The following is a 17,166-nucleotide window of genomic DNA, read 5'->3' on the forward strand; positions in this document are numbered from 1 at the left end:
GCAGTGTGCTGTGGTGCTGTGTTCTCTCTGTGTCTTTGTGGGTTTCCCTGGGTGAACACCACCCTGTGTGTTCACTCTGGCTCTAGACCCTAAGTTTTGGCCCTTTCATCACGAGCAATACCTCAGATCTCAGAGGTTGCAAGTCCTTGAGAGAACAGCTTGCTTTGTCCTCTCTAGGTGGATGCTATTGGCCATGTCCTTCCCTCATCACACAACATGGTGCCAGTCAGCAGGAGCGTATGTTAGCTGATGTGATGGACCTGGGTGGTTGTCATTCTCTTCCAGTGCAAAAAAGATGATGGTTGACATCATGTTTTTGTCCTCACACTCCCGGTATTGATGGCATTGTTTGTAAAAACAGGACTTCAGCTACCAGCTAACAGGGTGGAACCAGAATCCACTTTTGAGTGGTTGAAAATTCAAAAACAAAGACCAGGATAAACAAAGTTTTATAGATTCTTTATAAAGCTTGTATATGCCACACAAGAGAAAAGTAGCCCAAGCAAGTAGGTCAGAGTCTGACTGCATTTGCTCCACTAAACTTCCTTCCTCCGTGCAGTGGGTCAGCCCTGTGAGTTAAGAAAGACTGCCTCAAGTATGAACTTAATTTCCAATTTGCTGCATGGTATTAGAGATGTCAGCATCTGACATGGCCTGATATTAAAATCAGGATTTTCTGTCACTGAATGAAGAATATGTGGCAGACGCCTACTTTCTAAGTGATATGTTTCTAATATGGATTATACCAAAATGACAGGGGTTACAGTTTTCTACAGCAGACAAACTGTTCACACCAGACCCTAACCATGTCCTCCACAGCTGAGTAAATCATACAGCCATGATTCAATAACAGATGCCAAGACTATCCAAGAACTTGGATCCCTCCAGGTCCCTGGAGCTGTGTGTCTGTGATTCAACCTGCTGCGCCACCATGCCAACCTCGTGAAACATTTTTAATGAAAAAAAAAATCATAAAGATAATGAGGGTGGCTTCCATGAAGGGGTCACATGTCCCTTCTATCCCCACCAGGATTTCCACTCCTGAGAGAGGTTTGGGGCAAGAACCACATGATGGTGCTATCTCTAATTAGCAGAACACTTCTCATTGTGTATCAGATAATTGTGTGTACATGGATGTTGGCAGCCAGGTCACTGTTAATGTCACTGGGATTTCCAGAAGGACACTGGCAGTACTGTGGGGCTCAATGGGCCTGTGTCTTTTTCCTGTTTTCCACACCGATTCACAAATTCAGGGAAATGACTGACTGTCCACTCATGCAGACTAAAAACTTTGAAAAGAATCCCTTATTTAAGTTGTGGACACATCCACAACCCCCCCGGGTCCACCAGACTGCCCAGGTTGCCGAAATCATGATTGATAGGTTTGGAAAAGCACCATCACCCACTGCTTCATTCAATGAGCTATAGGGTCCGTCATATGAGGACCACCTTCCACTGCTTCACACATTGGACTGTAGGGTCAAACCTGTGGCAATTACAGCCCCTCCCCACCTTCCACCATCCCCCCCTCTGGGAAGGAAAATGAAGAAAAAAATCAATTGTTTATTAGGACTTCATTTCTGTTCCAGAGGGGGCCAAATAGCATTGCAATGAAGATGAAGACCAGTTACCTATGTCAGATACGCTTATAAAGCCTAATAGTCATCACTCCTTCCCTTTTCACTCTGCCTTCTCCACATAAGAACATTCTACTCTGTTAATCTCTGCACTGCCTGTTGTCAGGCTTTTAGTCTTATTTTAGTTTGTTGCTTTAGGCTATACATTCAACATATTGCAGTCCAACACATGGATGTGAAAAAATGAAACACCTACTGACTAAGACAACAGGCATTTTAATTCTGATTCAGCATTTGTAGCGAAAGGTCACAAAGGTCAGTGTCTCAGAAAATTGTCTTTCAGACTGTGGTCCATTTGCCACAGACAAAGCTACATAAGTAGCTTATCTTCTCATATTCACCTGTCGATATTTCAGAATTTGACATTTAATTTTTTACATTTCTTGGCTCTGCTGAATGGGACAAATCCTAATTCCATAAAACATCCATAAAACATGCATCAGGCACCTCCCGCTGGACCAAGGTCAAAGGAGATATGAGGTAGTTTAGCTTGTCCTGGCAGGGGGCCACGATTATGACCACTACATCATCGAGAGAAGGGTGCCATGCAAGATTAGAGGAAACAAGCGAGGCGTGAGAGTCCTTGACTGAGGAAAACAGATCCCTGATGGACTGTAGATAAAACAAAAGTGAGTGGGGACAAGCTCGATTCCAGTGTGAATTCAGATAAAGAAAAAGCATATTTTTAAAGCAGAAATAAATTCTTACTATGAATCATTCTTATTTGTAAAACCAAAAATATATAATTGAGAAATAAGATGGAAAAGGGTGAGTTGGTATGAAACAGTTCTTGTTCCGTGTAGTTTCACTGTATTTTCAGTCTGTAATTCTGACTGAACAATTATTTGGTAACAACATTGAAACAGGCATTTTCTTAATGGTAACTATAAATTGTTCTCATCATATTACAATATTATCATTCACTTTTTACCATCTGTAAAATGTTAATGTTTTGTTAATTTTCAGATTTAATTCCAGGCTCAGTTTGAACCAAGCCTGTGTTTCAGGATGTGTGGAAATGTGGCAATGAGTTGAATAAGGCAGGATTAATTTGGAGTACACCTGTATGTCTTACCAGTTTAAAATCTCAGCACGCAATAATGATATTATTACTATTAGTAATTTAAATAAAACCCTGGAGAGATTAAAGCAATTCTATTTAGTATTTTCTTTTAAATTACAGCTTCACAATTGTGATGTTCCACTGAGCTCTATTAGGAAGAACAGTAGCTATTCTGGGCTCAGCACTGCAGAAACTGCACCATGTAACTTCTGGAGGTGGGTAGGAAATAAAAACAAACAGTGTTTTAAACAATGTTTTATGTCAATGATTTTTGATATATCAGCATTTCATATATTGTACTGTATGTGTTCACTGCTGTGCAGATTTTTTTTTGAAGATGTTTGTTATGATGGGGTTGATTTAGATAAATGCTGTCTTCACGTTTTCATATGAAACACCAAACTGTCTATAAAAGTATTGAGTATTGGTGAATTAGTGTTTTAATGATTAGATTTAAATCATTACACCTTATTATAATAATACTCAAATATATTATTGAATTTACATATGCTCAGTTACATTTTAGTTGTTTCATATTAAGTTTCCAGTTCCAGTTTTTTGTTTATAATCTCAGTCTGTTTTGTTGGTGAAATCATTTATCCTGCATTTTGACAGACCCACATCGCTGACCTTATTATTTTATTTTAAAATAAAAGGAGGTGCACAGGCCTTGATTCCTCTGTTAATAGTTGAAGTATTTACTAAAAAAAGTGTAAAGTTTGTGCTTCCACAGATGTTGATTTTTGAGAAAATATTTTAACTTGTGTTTCATTATTTTAACACACACACTAGTGTCACAGCAAGTATCTTTGTAAAATGACAGCAAAATTACAGATGTACACATGTAGCTGTACAAAGTAATGTTTTTTTTTTTTTTTTTGCATGATTCCAGTGAGTATTTATGGAACTCTTTCATTTGTCTACTTGAAGTCACCAATAATTGTTTATCTTTATAGGATCCTATTTTTCCTCTCCTGCCCAGTTGTCTCCTCTCCCTTCAGCCCTATTCACTTCAGCTTCCTCCTCTGGCATCTGACAGACTACTTTAACAGCAGCTCATGCTCTTGGTGATTCCTTTCTAATTTAAGTTTATTTGAGTAAGGTATTGTAAAAGCACACATTGTTAAAAATCAGCTTTACAGAAATCTGGGTCCAGGCCCTGATGCATGAGCCAAGTCCAGCAGTGAATGGAATATGACAACAATATACCCCTGTCCTCTGTATGCCCTGTCAATACAAAAATACAAAACTGTGTTTAGAAATCATTACAGTGCTAACGTAAAAACAGACACTGGCAAACATTGAATAATAGATTAGAAACTATAGGTTTTGGTGAAACAAACAGTTTCTCCTAAACTAATGATGTACTGGGTTTTTAGCATGGGGAACAAATTACTCAGTGTATATTCATCATACCCTTTTTCCACCAACACGGAAACCCTAAGTTTAACATTTCCACCAACATAAATAGGTTCCAGAACCAGAACAATTGTTCTTAGCTGAACCCAAAAATATTAGATTCTTCAATTAGACCATGGCAGTTTATGTGGGTGTGTAGAGATAAAGAAGCTCCAGAAGGAGCTCAGAGTTTCAAATACAGCATTAAGGCACAGTAGAGCTGAACGGGTCATTTACGGCATGTTGTATTGTCCTCAATGTTGTTCTGGGTAAAAGATCCAGACCTTATTCCAAGTAATGATTTGGAGTGGATAAGCCATGACCCTCTCCTGATTATGTCCATTTATCATTCATTCATTCATTGTCTGTAACCGCATATTCTGTTTAGGGTCACGGTGGGTCCGGAGCCTACCCAGAATCACTGGACGCAAGGCAAGAACACACCCTGGATGGGGCGCCAGTCCTTCACAGGACGACACACACTCACACATTCACTCACACACTCACACCTACGGACACTTTTGAGTCGCCAATCCACCTACCAACGTGTGTTTTTGTACTGTGGGAGGAAACCGGAGCACCCGGAGGAAACCCACGCAGACACTGAGAGAACACTTGACTTGACTGCGACACTACCTGCTGCACCACCATGCCCCCCTTTCCATTTATCTCTGAAGCTAGATTTGTAAGGGTCTGTTTCACTGCAGAGAACACAGAGGTGCTGATTAGGATTTTTTTTTTAACTTTCCAGTAATTCACATTGTTCAAAAAAGTGTGAGAGGCTTAAACCCATGCACCTCTTCCGTTTTTCAGCAGTAGAAGATTTACAAATTATAAAGGATTCTTCCTGAGGCACAGTTTCTGCAGAACATTACTCAGGAGCAAAGCTCAGAAGATGGAAACCAATCAATTTACTCTCGACTGAATCAATATGTTATCATTATCATTTAGGTTCCAATAATACATTTCTAAACTAGTTAATAGAAAATGAAATATTGGTTAATTATGCTTGATTGTCTCAGATTCTCCTATTTAAGATAAGAAAACAGTCATTATGGAAAGCTTTTAGATCAAGCCATTGTATGTTATGGAGGAAGATGTGTCTCTCTCTCTCTCACACACACACACTTTTTGTAATTTGAAAACTGCTACAAAATAGAAAGCAGCTAGAAAACAATCATAATCCCCAAATACTAAATGGCTTCTCTTATCATAAAATCTGATACAAACAAAATCATGTGAGAGCATGTAAAATATTTATTAAATATAACATATTATCATATTTTATAAATATAAAATAACAGAGAAAATATAGAACTATAGTTTTTATATATAGTTGACTATATAACAGAGCTATAGTGTTTATAGTTGAGTTATAAATCTATAACCTGAACAAAAAATGTTGCAGAACATATACATGATGTGCTAATAGAAAACAGGACACACATACATACAAACATACACAAATAGATCAACCAACAAAGACACATTCTTTCCTAAAATGGTTAGAGATAATTATATTTGTATTTTTGTTTCTAGTATAATACTGTTTGTTTCACAGTATGGACTTGTAAAAATCCACTTCCATATCTACACATAAAATATTCAGAACCACCCACCTGGACCCTAGTGGTGGGGAAGGGACTCCTGCACGCTCACCACTTGACCAGCACATGGCAGTAATCCCAGGCCAAACTGCAGACTCTGGCAGTAACCCAAGAAAACTGAATGCCTTTGGGTTTGTACAGACACGGGGCTTGTGGGACTTGGATGTCTTAGATGTCTGTGTTTTGAAGTTTGAGAGTATGAAAGTGCACATTCAGGGAGTTTACACAGGAGCTCACAGTACACAGTAGTGTGTGTGTGTGTGTGTGTGTGTGTGTGTGTGTTTGTGCAGGTGACTGCAGTGAGCCACAACTTTTAGAACTAGGACCAAACCATAATTTTAAAAACTTTGTTAGATGTGAAACCAGTAATTAAATAAATGAATGATTGGATGGATAAATGCATGCATGGATGGATGGTGTCACTACCACGAATCTCCAATGTTAAGGAAACCTCTCGTTGGATTACTGTCTGTGAGGAGCGTGATGTGTTCTCCCTGTGTCTGTGCGGGTTTCTTCTGGGGCCTTTAGTTTCCTCCCTCAGTCCAAGCACACATGTTGGCTGATGGAGTGGCTGTGTATGTGTGTGTCTTAGAGAGAGAAGCTGGGTGTGTGTGTGAGACACTGTCCACAGGTGTGAGTGTGTGACTGGTTGAGTGTATGATGTCCTGTGATGAACTGGTGATGATTCTGGATGGTCTTAGAACCCAGCGCAAACTAAAATGATTATTAGTTTCATTTATTTATTCATTTAATAATTCATTTAAATAATCAAAATATGGAATTTGTCTGAGGTTATTATGCAGCACATATAACCTCACTATATCAAACAAAGCACTACATCGAACTCCCTCTCTTCAGAAATATTCCCATTTAAAATGCAGCATCATGGCACTTTAAGTTCAGTCTTTAAAGCCACAGTAAGGGAAATTTAGGCGATATTATGTTCGTTATTGTCATCCATTTATTACAATATATTGCCTACCTGTTATATATATATATATATATATATATATATATATATATATATATTAAAGCTTCATTAAAAGCAATATATTAAACCCTGTAAGCTATAAAAACCACAGCTGAAGTGTTTAAAAATGGACTTGTAGAGAGTGTATACATATATCTCTGAATGCTTCTCTTAAATCCCAGAGTGCATTTCATTAAAGTCCAAGCAGAGCTCCACTTGTCATGAAATCAATTTGGAGGAAATATTTATGTGCAAGTGGCAGCAGCCCCCTACCTTCAGACACAAATGGATCCATAAATAAAGATGATATGCTCCAGGCTTTGGAGATAGGATACGGCCAACCCCCACCCCCCAACTCTACCTCCCACCTCACTTTTCTCCCCAGAGCGTCTGATGCAAAGCTGGGCTGGCCGGGGTAGGTGGAAATTCCTCTCTATGTCTCTGAGACAAGTGTTTTATGATGATTATGATGATCATCTCACGGAGAGGAATTAGATATCCAGATATGTCGGAGAGCGAAGAAAGCAGAAAAGATACAGCAAAGGAGAAAAAAAAGGCAGGTAATGGATGCGCATGTGTGCTTGTTCAAAGATCTTGAATCATTTCACTGGGAGCAACCTTGACCTGACAGACGAGTGTGTAAGTCCCTGACGGGCTGTGAAGCAGAGCCCTAGCTGAGCACCTTGGCTCTTTGCGCTGCACCTGATGCATAACAAACTCCTTCCAGCTAGAAAATAATGAACTCTTCTGCCCTGTCAGAATTCACCTCAGGTCTCCTGCTCTCTTTACACGAATAGCCGCACATGATCTCAAGCGAAAATGAAATTATAACTGGCCAAATAATTAGTGTACATACATCTGTGTACATCTGGAAATTCCACATCAATTTCTCTGTCCGCCTGCCACCACTCCTCTTTCCCTTCCCCCTCCCTTCTCTCCTTTCTCTTTAGGGTCACAAGTCAGCGTGTCCCTCTAGTCAATCTTGTGACTCTGAGTGTTGTGTCCTCCTAAAAGTTTACCAGTTCACACAGTCAAGAATGACTGAAGATACATATTTCATGTGGCGTATTAAAAATTCAAAGGATCTGTTCCCCTTCTTTATTCTGAGACTCAGGGAAAAAAAACAAGCCTCAATAATGGATGAGAGAAAGGTTTCACTAAGAAAAGAGAGCTGGTGTAGCGTGACTGAGCTGAGAGAGAGAGAGAGAGAGAGAGAGAGAGAGAGAGAGAGAGAGAGAGAGAGAGAGAGAGAAAGAGAGAGAGAGAGAGAGAGAGAGAGAGAGAGAGAGAGAGAGGCTTTGTGTACATAAGATAACATTGACATGCTGTAGTTCCTTTGTCAGGAGGTAGATTTTACACAGCTGTCTTCTTACAGTTATTCGCCCTCAGTCAGGCATTGCTCATGTTCAGTCTTCTGGATATTTGCATGGTTCAGTCTTATGGATATTTATGTGAATGTGTCACTGAAAGGTTTTGTGATGTCACAGATCATCAGTAGGCCTACAGTTTTCTGATTCACTCAGAACTAAGAAGGATGGTTAGAGTACATGAGATTGATATTAGTCTACAGTAGCTGACTGGGAGTTCTTTTAATACACACAGCTTACATCTTCAATGATTAAGAACAAAGACAGGAAAGTACAGTTCTAGGGTGTGAACCAATATGGTACAAAGGGTAATTACTAACATCCTACTGATCACATTTCTCCAGATATCCATTGGTTTACTAACATTTCAGCAACTTTTAGGGCTCAGAAATCCATCATAGTGCAGCCCCTTCCATTCCCAGTGATAGCAGGAACCACACTATGTTTGAATGTGAATGTGTGTTTGGAGTACTGCTGGTGATACATAGCAGACCATTTTTGCACCTGTCACATGTGAATTCCAAAGCTTTATAAATTATGCTCCAACATTTGTTAATAGGCACATTATAATTAGTTTTATATTTTATATTATAACCTTATTAATTACAGTTTTCATCTTAAATAAAGCCATGCTGTGGGTTTAAACACACACTACAAGGTGAAAATAAAGTGTTGGACTAGATTTCATCAAAGACCTGGAAAATACCAAAGGTGGGAGATCCTCAGAGTCTACCCTGTGTCCTGTGCCTGACTCCTTTAGAGTTCAGTGAAGTTTTTCCACCCTCTGCCAGACATATCGGTCCACTAGAGTAAAAAGTTTGGCACACCACTGACAGTAGACCACTGCTGGTCCACCATCGGACCACTCAGATTACTGTCCTGTAGAGGATATAACTCATTTATAATCTCCTCAAACAGATTTTACATTCACAGAGAATTTTATTCTGGAAAACAAACTAATACAAAAATTACCAACAACTATGAGAGATATAATAATGAGTATAAGCCTGATATAAAATGATTATGATAAAAATGTTGACACTGTGCTTGATTTAAATGATTTACTGATCTTATTTATAAAGAACAACAAAACAAACCTAATGAAGGAAAAATTAGTAAATTGGACTGTGAATGGAAAAGTGTTAAATTGTGAAATTTTGACTAAAATTCTGTTTAATCACCTGTGGTCCCCCCAGAAAACACCTGTGGACCTCCAACTTTGCCCTCAGTGGACCAACCGTGGTCCGCTCTCTCCTTGCTATCAGGGTAGTTCTGAATTTGGAGTTACTAATTCTCTACTAACACGTTTGTGAATATATGTTAATATACTACAGAGTCTGCTGCATTCATTTTTCATTATCAGGTCATTCCAGCTTGTATAGTACACCACACTGCAGTTTCCACTGAATTAGAGACTACGGAATTTAATTAACATTTAAAAAATTAAATTTACTAAAAATAAATAAAAGCTAAAGTTATTGTAGCTGATACAGGACATTTATTTAGAGTATCATCACCAATAAAAATGGGATACATTAGAAAGAATTCTCCATCCACACTTTGCAATATATTTAACAGCCTCAGATCAGGGGCAGCCATGGACGCGGTCTAACAGAAGTGGGTTTAGGACTGATTTGTTTCCCACAATCTACAGGAAAATTGGGGGTGGTGAGAGTGAAGGAACAGTGCTGTCTCCTCCTTCAATCCAGAGCTGAGGTACCATTGAGCAGCACCTAACCCCCAAGTGCTCCCCATTAAAACTGTGTGTTTTCTTCCCCTAGTGCACCAGTGTGTGTGCGTGCGTATTCACTGTGACAGAAGGGATAAATGTGCAAAGTACAATGACAAATAAGTGAACATTAACATTTTTTTACATTCACCCACTCCAGCTTTGTTGCTGCGCCCTCTAGTGGAGGTATGGCTTTACATCCACGCCAAGGTAAAGGACATGTAGTAGTATGTGAGTAATGTTGACTACATCTGTATTTATTTTCGTAAGTAAAAGGAGGGAGGCCAGAGTTTCAAAACCGAAAGAACTGCACTCTTATTAAAGAAGGACCAAACACACTGTTCCTCCCTTACTCTTTTATTCAGTATAAATAATTGTATGAGCTTGTCTTTAATATATTTATATCTAATATATTGATGTAATTTTATCAGCCTTCCCTTAAGCAAAACTGTCACTTCAGGAGAAGAGCAATGATGTTCTCTCACTGCTCTTGTGGTCATTCTGGGGAGGCTGACACATAAATTAACATTGATCAAACCTGGTAATAACCAGAGGCTTGGCTTGCAGGAATAATTACAGTAATAGAGGTGTTAAAAATGGACAAAATAATAGCCTGAACATAATGACAATTACAGTAATTGCATTAACCATTTTGTTTAGACACAGATAAAGTCATACATTCTTGAGCATTGTGCCTGCCGTGCCATTACTTGGCAATATTTAATACAGAAACCTATAAGAGTCACTTTAAGTTATTACAACTATTATATTTTTAATATCCGCCAACACTCATATCAAATGTCCATTGTTATGTGGGTGCTAGACTAGTTCTACATGAGCTGCAATAAAATAATAAAAATGATATTCAAAGCTTGTAAGACAATAATTAATTCATGAATTCACTGTCTGTAACCACTTCTTACTGATCTGGATTGTGGTGGGTGCGGAGCGTACACCAAATCGTCACACACCAGTTCATCACAGGGCATCACAGCCTCTCACACACTCATACACTTTGTAAGACACCAGTAAATGTGTACTTAAATATGCTGCACTTCACTTTGCGTGTTGTGTTTGTGTGGTGGGATGTTACTGGACTTCTGGGCCAGCGTTGGTTTGACCCAAACCCACACAATGATGCTCATGAAGGTACTTGGTACCACAGCACCTTGGGTCAGAGCTCTGTAATAGATGTGTCATCTGACAAAACTGGGGAAAATCAGTTGCTAAGTGCTTTTAGGAGGAGGCCTCGAGCAGACCCAGGATCCACCTGGAGGGTTTATATCTCCCGTCTGGACTTAGAACTCTGTGGGATCCCCCAGGAAGAGATGAAGAAAGTGGCTGGGGATAGGTTGAGCTTCTTTACTTGACCTTTTACCACCATGGCTCTGAATCTTTATTAAGTGGAAACCAATATGGTGACAATGTTGCAGTTTTACTAACTGCTTCAGCAAAAATCCAAATTATACCATCGCATTCAGGATGAGGAGAGGCAGGGCTACGTTGTGTCTGAGGGAGCCTTGATGTGTTAATTTGCGTTGACAAGAATGACTGTGCACAAAAGGACAACATAAAATGAAATAACTTAAAAAATAATGAAAATGAAAATGTGTGCTTGAGAAAAGAATACACTCAGCAGCATGTATTGGGAAAGAATGCCCTCTATCTGCCTCCAAAGAGAATCCACCTGGCACTTTCCTTACAGCGCCTGCTGGGAGCTTCTGTATGTGCAAAGGTTTTAAATAAATGTTTAAAATAATTAAGCAATATGTGTGCATCAAAAATGAATACAATTAAAATATATTGTTTTTCACAGAAACTCTTTAAATTTTAATATAATTTGTGAATCAGATGTTGAAATAATATATGTTTTATTTAATTTATCTAGCGTCATGTTAGTTAACTCCTTTATTTATTCACATTAAAGCAAAAGCATGACTCAGGGTCTTACCACTGTACAGACCCCCACACTGCAAATGAATATCTGTGATACAAATACAGCATTTCCAATTTATGATGGATTGGTTAAAAAATGGGACATCTGAAAATCATTAAATCGTACTTCATTAAAGTGGACTTTAATTATGTATAAATCTAAAGGTTTATGGTTATGGCCAGTTACTACATCAGATCAACATTAAAGATTGTACAGTGTTGATATATTCTTTTAAATATGGTCAAGGCTTATGAATACAAGGCTTAATAATAACACATTTGCCACTAGCGCCACATGCTTTGAAACAGCTTATTGTTGATGATGGAATCTGAAATGTAATATGAAACTCGGCAGCAGTGGTGACACACAACGTAACTGAATAAAATAGGAGCAGACGTAATGGAATATATAAAGAATTTAGACACTTCTCTCTTATGCAGGATGGCAGCAGCATTTTCAACACAATGAAGTTAAAAATGGAATAAAATGATATATATTTGATATATAGAGCCATACGTATATCTGTCATTACCAAGTACCAACACAAGCAACTGAATGTGTTCATTCTCCGTATGTAATTTCAGTAATTTCTACAATAATCACATGCATGTTCCTAGAAAAAATGACCAAAATCACCACATTAAAGTCACACAATCTAAATTGTAATATGTAACAATATGTAATGCTTTAGTGGTGATGTGAATGATCATCTATACACCACAAACCCAGCACCATGTAAAAACACTGCTCCTTCTTGTATCACAGATATCAGACTGCCATCTAGAGACAAACAAGGGACACGTATTCCTCCTTATTCCATTTCTATGAATGAGTGAATATAAATCTCCAGGTATAAGATTTCATTCATGAATACAATCCAGACACAATGCCATATATTCTCCAGAGGACATCAGGGGGATGTAATCACTGAGGATCGTTTTAAATATTTAATATTAGATTAATATCATCTTAAATTCTGAGTCATTATGAAGTTTGAGTTTACACCTGAGACATCTTCAGGATAAAAATATCATCTTCTTCATTTTATCAGCTCCACTGGCCACACAGGAGCACTCTGCATTTCTACGATTACAGACTGCCGTCCACCAGTTGCTCTGCATACTTTATTATCCCCATTTCACCCTGTGCTTACGGGATTTGGGTGGTGGATCATTCTCAGCGCTGCAGTGGTGTGTTATTTTAGGCTGTGCAGGTGTGAGTCCACCAGCAGTCCACTTACTGCCACATTTTAGACACACCTACACACACATTCACTGAATGATCACAGGATTAGGAACATTGAGAGAGAGAACATCCCCAAAACAACACTCATTGAGTAATATCTAGTATTATTTATGCTGTGTTCTCTCTAAAATTTAAATAATAAACAATAAATATGGGTTAGCTTGCAGGCCAAGGCTTGTGTGGATTCACAAAATCTGTGGAACAGTCTTTGAATGAACAGGAATGCTAAAGATGATTTGAAAAAATGTATATAAAAAAAGACAGTATAAAAACTAGATCAAATGCTTACATAGCGCAGGTTAATCCTCCTTCATCTCTATACACTCATTCTATTTATTTTGATTCCACAGTGTGGAATAAGAGCTTCTTCATCAGTGTACGCTTTTAGGTCAAAACTGTCTCTAAAGGGGACTAATATTTTTGTAGCAAATTTTACTGGACGTTTATTGTTTTGGCAAATCTGCAAATGACTGAGTAAATATGAAGTTTGCCAAAAATGAGTTTACCAAAATATAAGGAGTCATTGACTGCATCTTAGCAAAGACTTACTAACCATAATGAATGACTAACAACACTTCAAAGTTCATTCATTCATTTTTATTCAACTTTACCCATCTAGTTAATATTTAAATTTATGTCTTGGTGTTAACTGTCTAGTGTTTCTCATTCTAATATGCTTTGTTCTGATGGCGTGTGGCCCTGGATTTTATAATTATTGTTATTAAAAATTATTTATTAGATATTAGATTAAAAAAAATAATATTAATAATTCAGTAATTCTTTCTAAAAGTTGAGCAAAACTAGAAAAAAAATGAAAAATTAACATTAACCAGTACCTCACAATGCAGCTGTGTTTCTCAGCAAAATATAAGTGAGATTTTAAACTTGACTTTTAAGAGGAAAATAATGTTTCCACAAGCTCTACTTTGACAAAGCAGAGTGTGTGAAGCTTATCAAGAATTGTACAGTGAAGGGCTGCCATTTGGAGGACATTTATGCTGTCCCACAGCACCAAGCAACAAACTCTCCAGCTCTCTCTAACAAAGATACACACTCACACACTCACACACACTGACAGAATAAACAATCTCCCTGTGACCTTCCCTTATCTTCCTAAACCCAGGCATTCTTACTCTGGCTCTGGCTTCCCTTTCACATACACACACTCTGCCCCACACACAAATGCACAGATCTCTCAGCACAGCGCTGCTCTCGCAGCCAAGCACTATGTCTGGATGTTAATTGGTTGTGTGGCTATTTTTCATCTCCATAAAGAAGCTTAGCCCCCAAACATCTCTCATCCAACAAATCTCTCTCTCTCTCTCTCTCTCTCTCTCTCTCTCTCTGTCCTTTTATGACTCATGGTGTGTGCACTTTTGTGGGGTTTTGTAAGTTTCCTAAAGTAAAAGCTAATTTTAAGCAATAACAGATGGAGAACTTATAAGCTGAAAAACAAAGATATCACTTAGATGGCAGCATATGTTCATCCAAAATACAATTTGCACCCCTCACCATTTATAGTGCTTTCTCAGTTGTGCTACATGACACTAACACACCCCATAACATGAAAAGCACTGGCTTTTGAACCTTTGTCAAACCTTTATAATTTCTTAATAGTTTTTTACTCTTTAACCCAGAGAACACAACATCAATATTTCAACATTACTTTGAAAGTGAACTTGTCAGACAACAGTCCATCTCAGGCAGATAACCACCTCCTCTACCACTGCAGAGTCAACTTATTAGTGTTGTGCCATTGTCTTAAAATTCATGAGGCCTGTACCGTTTTCACCTTGCAACCAATGATTCTGAGAAGGCTCCAGACCCACCGCGACCCTGAATAAGATAAACATTTACAGACAATGAATGAATTAATGCATGTACTGTTTTCTTATCCTTTGTGCTACATCTGAGCCAAATATGGTAGTATGAAGAATATCAGTTTGCATCTGTCACATTGATTATCAATTTGGGCAAATTAAATAGTGAACAGATGCTCAAATGTAAAGTATACTGTCCACACATTCATAAAATGATTCAGATATTCTTTAAAAAAAAGAGAGAAATTAAATATTTTAACAGAATTAATTAATGTAATTAATAATGTAATAAAAATTAATATTTGTTATCTTAAAAAATCTTACAAAAATGTGAATATTATTGCCATCACTAAAGAATATTTATTTATTTATTTACTCTAGTTTTCCTCAGGTTACCAGGGCTTGCCCAAATAACTTGAGTAATTGCTCGTTATGAATAAATGTATTTCCTTATTTAGTATTCGACTTTCGTTAACACTTTAGAGCCCACCAGAATTCTATAAAACCCAAAAGGAATCCTCACCATTGGACAGAGGTATAGGTTTATTTATATCAACACCTTCACTCTAAACCAGCAGAATATTGCAAGTAGTAATTGAAATATTTGAAATTAGAGCATAAAAAAATATAGAAAAGGGAATATTGCTCCAATGTTAAAAGGATGAAGAGAAGCAAATATGGAAAAATGATCCCAGTTTCTGAACTGCAATGTAGTTGTATCTGGTTTACACCATTAGAAACCACATCCACATTTCCACACCATCATCATGTTTGGCAAAACAAAATGGGGGGACTGCATACAAAAAGAAGCACCTGATACACATTCTTAAACATGGTGGTGGATTATTGATGCTTTGGGGGCTATTTGCTGCTAGTGGTTCAGAGGCTGTTGTGAAAATCAATGCCATAATATATTCCACTAAATACCAGGAGATTTCTGCTCTTGGCTGACTCTGCTAGAAGGCTGACACTTAGCCGTGGGGGTATCTTTCATCAAGATAATGACACCAAACACACGTCAAAATCCACACAGAAATGGCTTCAGGAAGTTTTGCAAAGTATTGTTCAGTCTACAGATGTGTACAGATGTGCTGTGCATGCACAGGGTCGTTAAAAGAGGGGTGGATTATGTCCTATGTAATTCTCTAAAAACAAACGAAAGATAAAAAAAATCTAACTTGAACTTTATCATGAGAAATGATAGGATCATAAAGATATAGCCTTCTTTCCTATTCCCAGTCAGAAACCAAGCTGCTGTGTTTTGCACAAGTTTCAAATGAAAGTGCCTTTGCAGAGCAATCATTCTATGTCTCAATTGGAGGATGAAAATGTGTATCACTGGTTAAATCAAGAATAAAATTGTTAAATCAAAAATAAAAGAGGACCTGAAATTGAGCCATGGGGAACACCACTGGTAAGAGCAGCATTTGATGAAGAAAAATTTCTGTTCCTGAGATAGGGCAGTGCATTGAATACCCACCAAATCCATATACATCATAGAGAATGTTGTGGTCAAATGTATCAAAAGTTGTACTAAGGCCCAAAAGAGACAAAATAGCACAAAATCATTAAAAAGATAAGATAAAACTGATACTTTATTAATCCCAAAGGAAATTAGAGTCTCAGTAGCAGGTAACAGCAATGAAAGTACACACAGTAAAATAAATAAATAAATAAATAAATTCACACAGTAGAAAAATATAATACAAAATATAATAAATGGAACTATGAATGAGTGGCCAGATGTATGCACAGTTGAACTAAACAATGGATGAATGTGGTTTAGATATATACAGTCCCTGATATAGTTATGGATTTTTAGATTTAAGCATTAAATAGTAATTAAATATTAATAAAGGAATATAATGTGGCGAGTAGTTATTGCACTTAGAGGTGGACTATTGCAGCCATGCATACACATATATACATCGATAAGCATATACATACATATATTCAGTAGTCTGCATCGTGCTGAATCTAGACTGAACTCTCTTTAGAATGTTCTGGAAGCAAGATGAAAACGTATATTTTATCAGGATTTCTGACTGAAAAAATATGACAATCATTTAAAATTATTTTGGTTTGTTTTTAGGAGGATGTTTCTTCTTTGCATCTTCCAGTCGCAGTTGCTTTTCTCGCACCAGCTGGTGTCACCAGTGTTTATAGTGTTTTTGGAATTCTGAAACACTGAATCGTTTTCAAAGCAATGTCTTTCCAAAGCTTTCTTTCAGCAGCAGGTAGTGTCTCAGTCACACTGCTCCAGGGACCTGGAGGTTGTGAGATCGATTCCCGCTCCGGGTGACTGTCTGTGAGGAGTGTGGTGTGTTCTCCCTGTGTCTGCGTGGGTTTCCTCCGAGTGCTCCGGTTTCCTCCCACTGTCCAAAAACACACGTT

Source organism: Hoplias malabaricus, chromosome 11 (assembly GCF_029633855.1).
Source record: "Hoplias malabaricus isolate fHopMal1 chromosome 11, fHopMal1.hap1, whole genome shotgun sequence".
In the NCBI taxonomy this organism is placed as follows: Eukaryota; Metazoa; Chordata; class Actinopteri; order Characiformes; family Erythrinidae; genus Hoplias; species Hoplias malabaricus.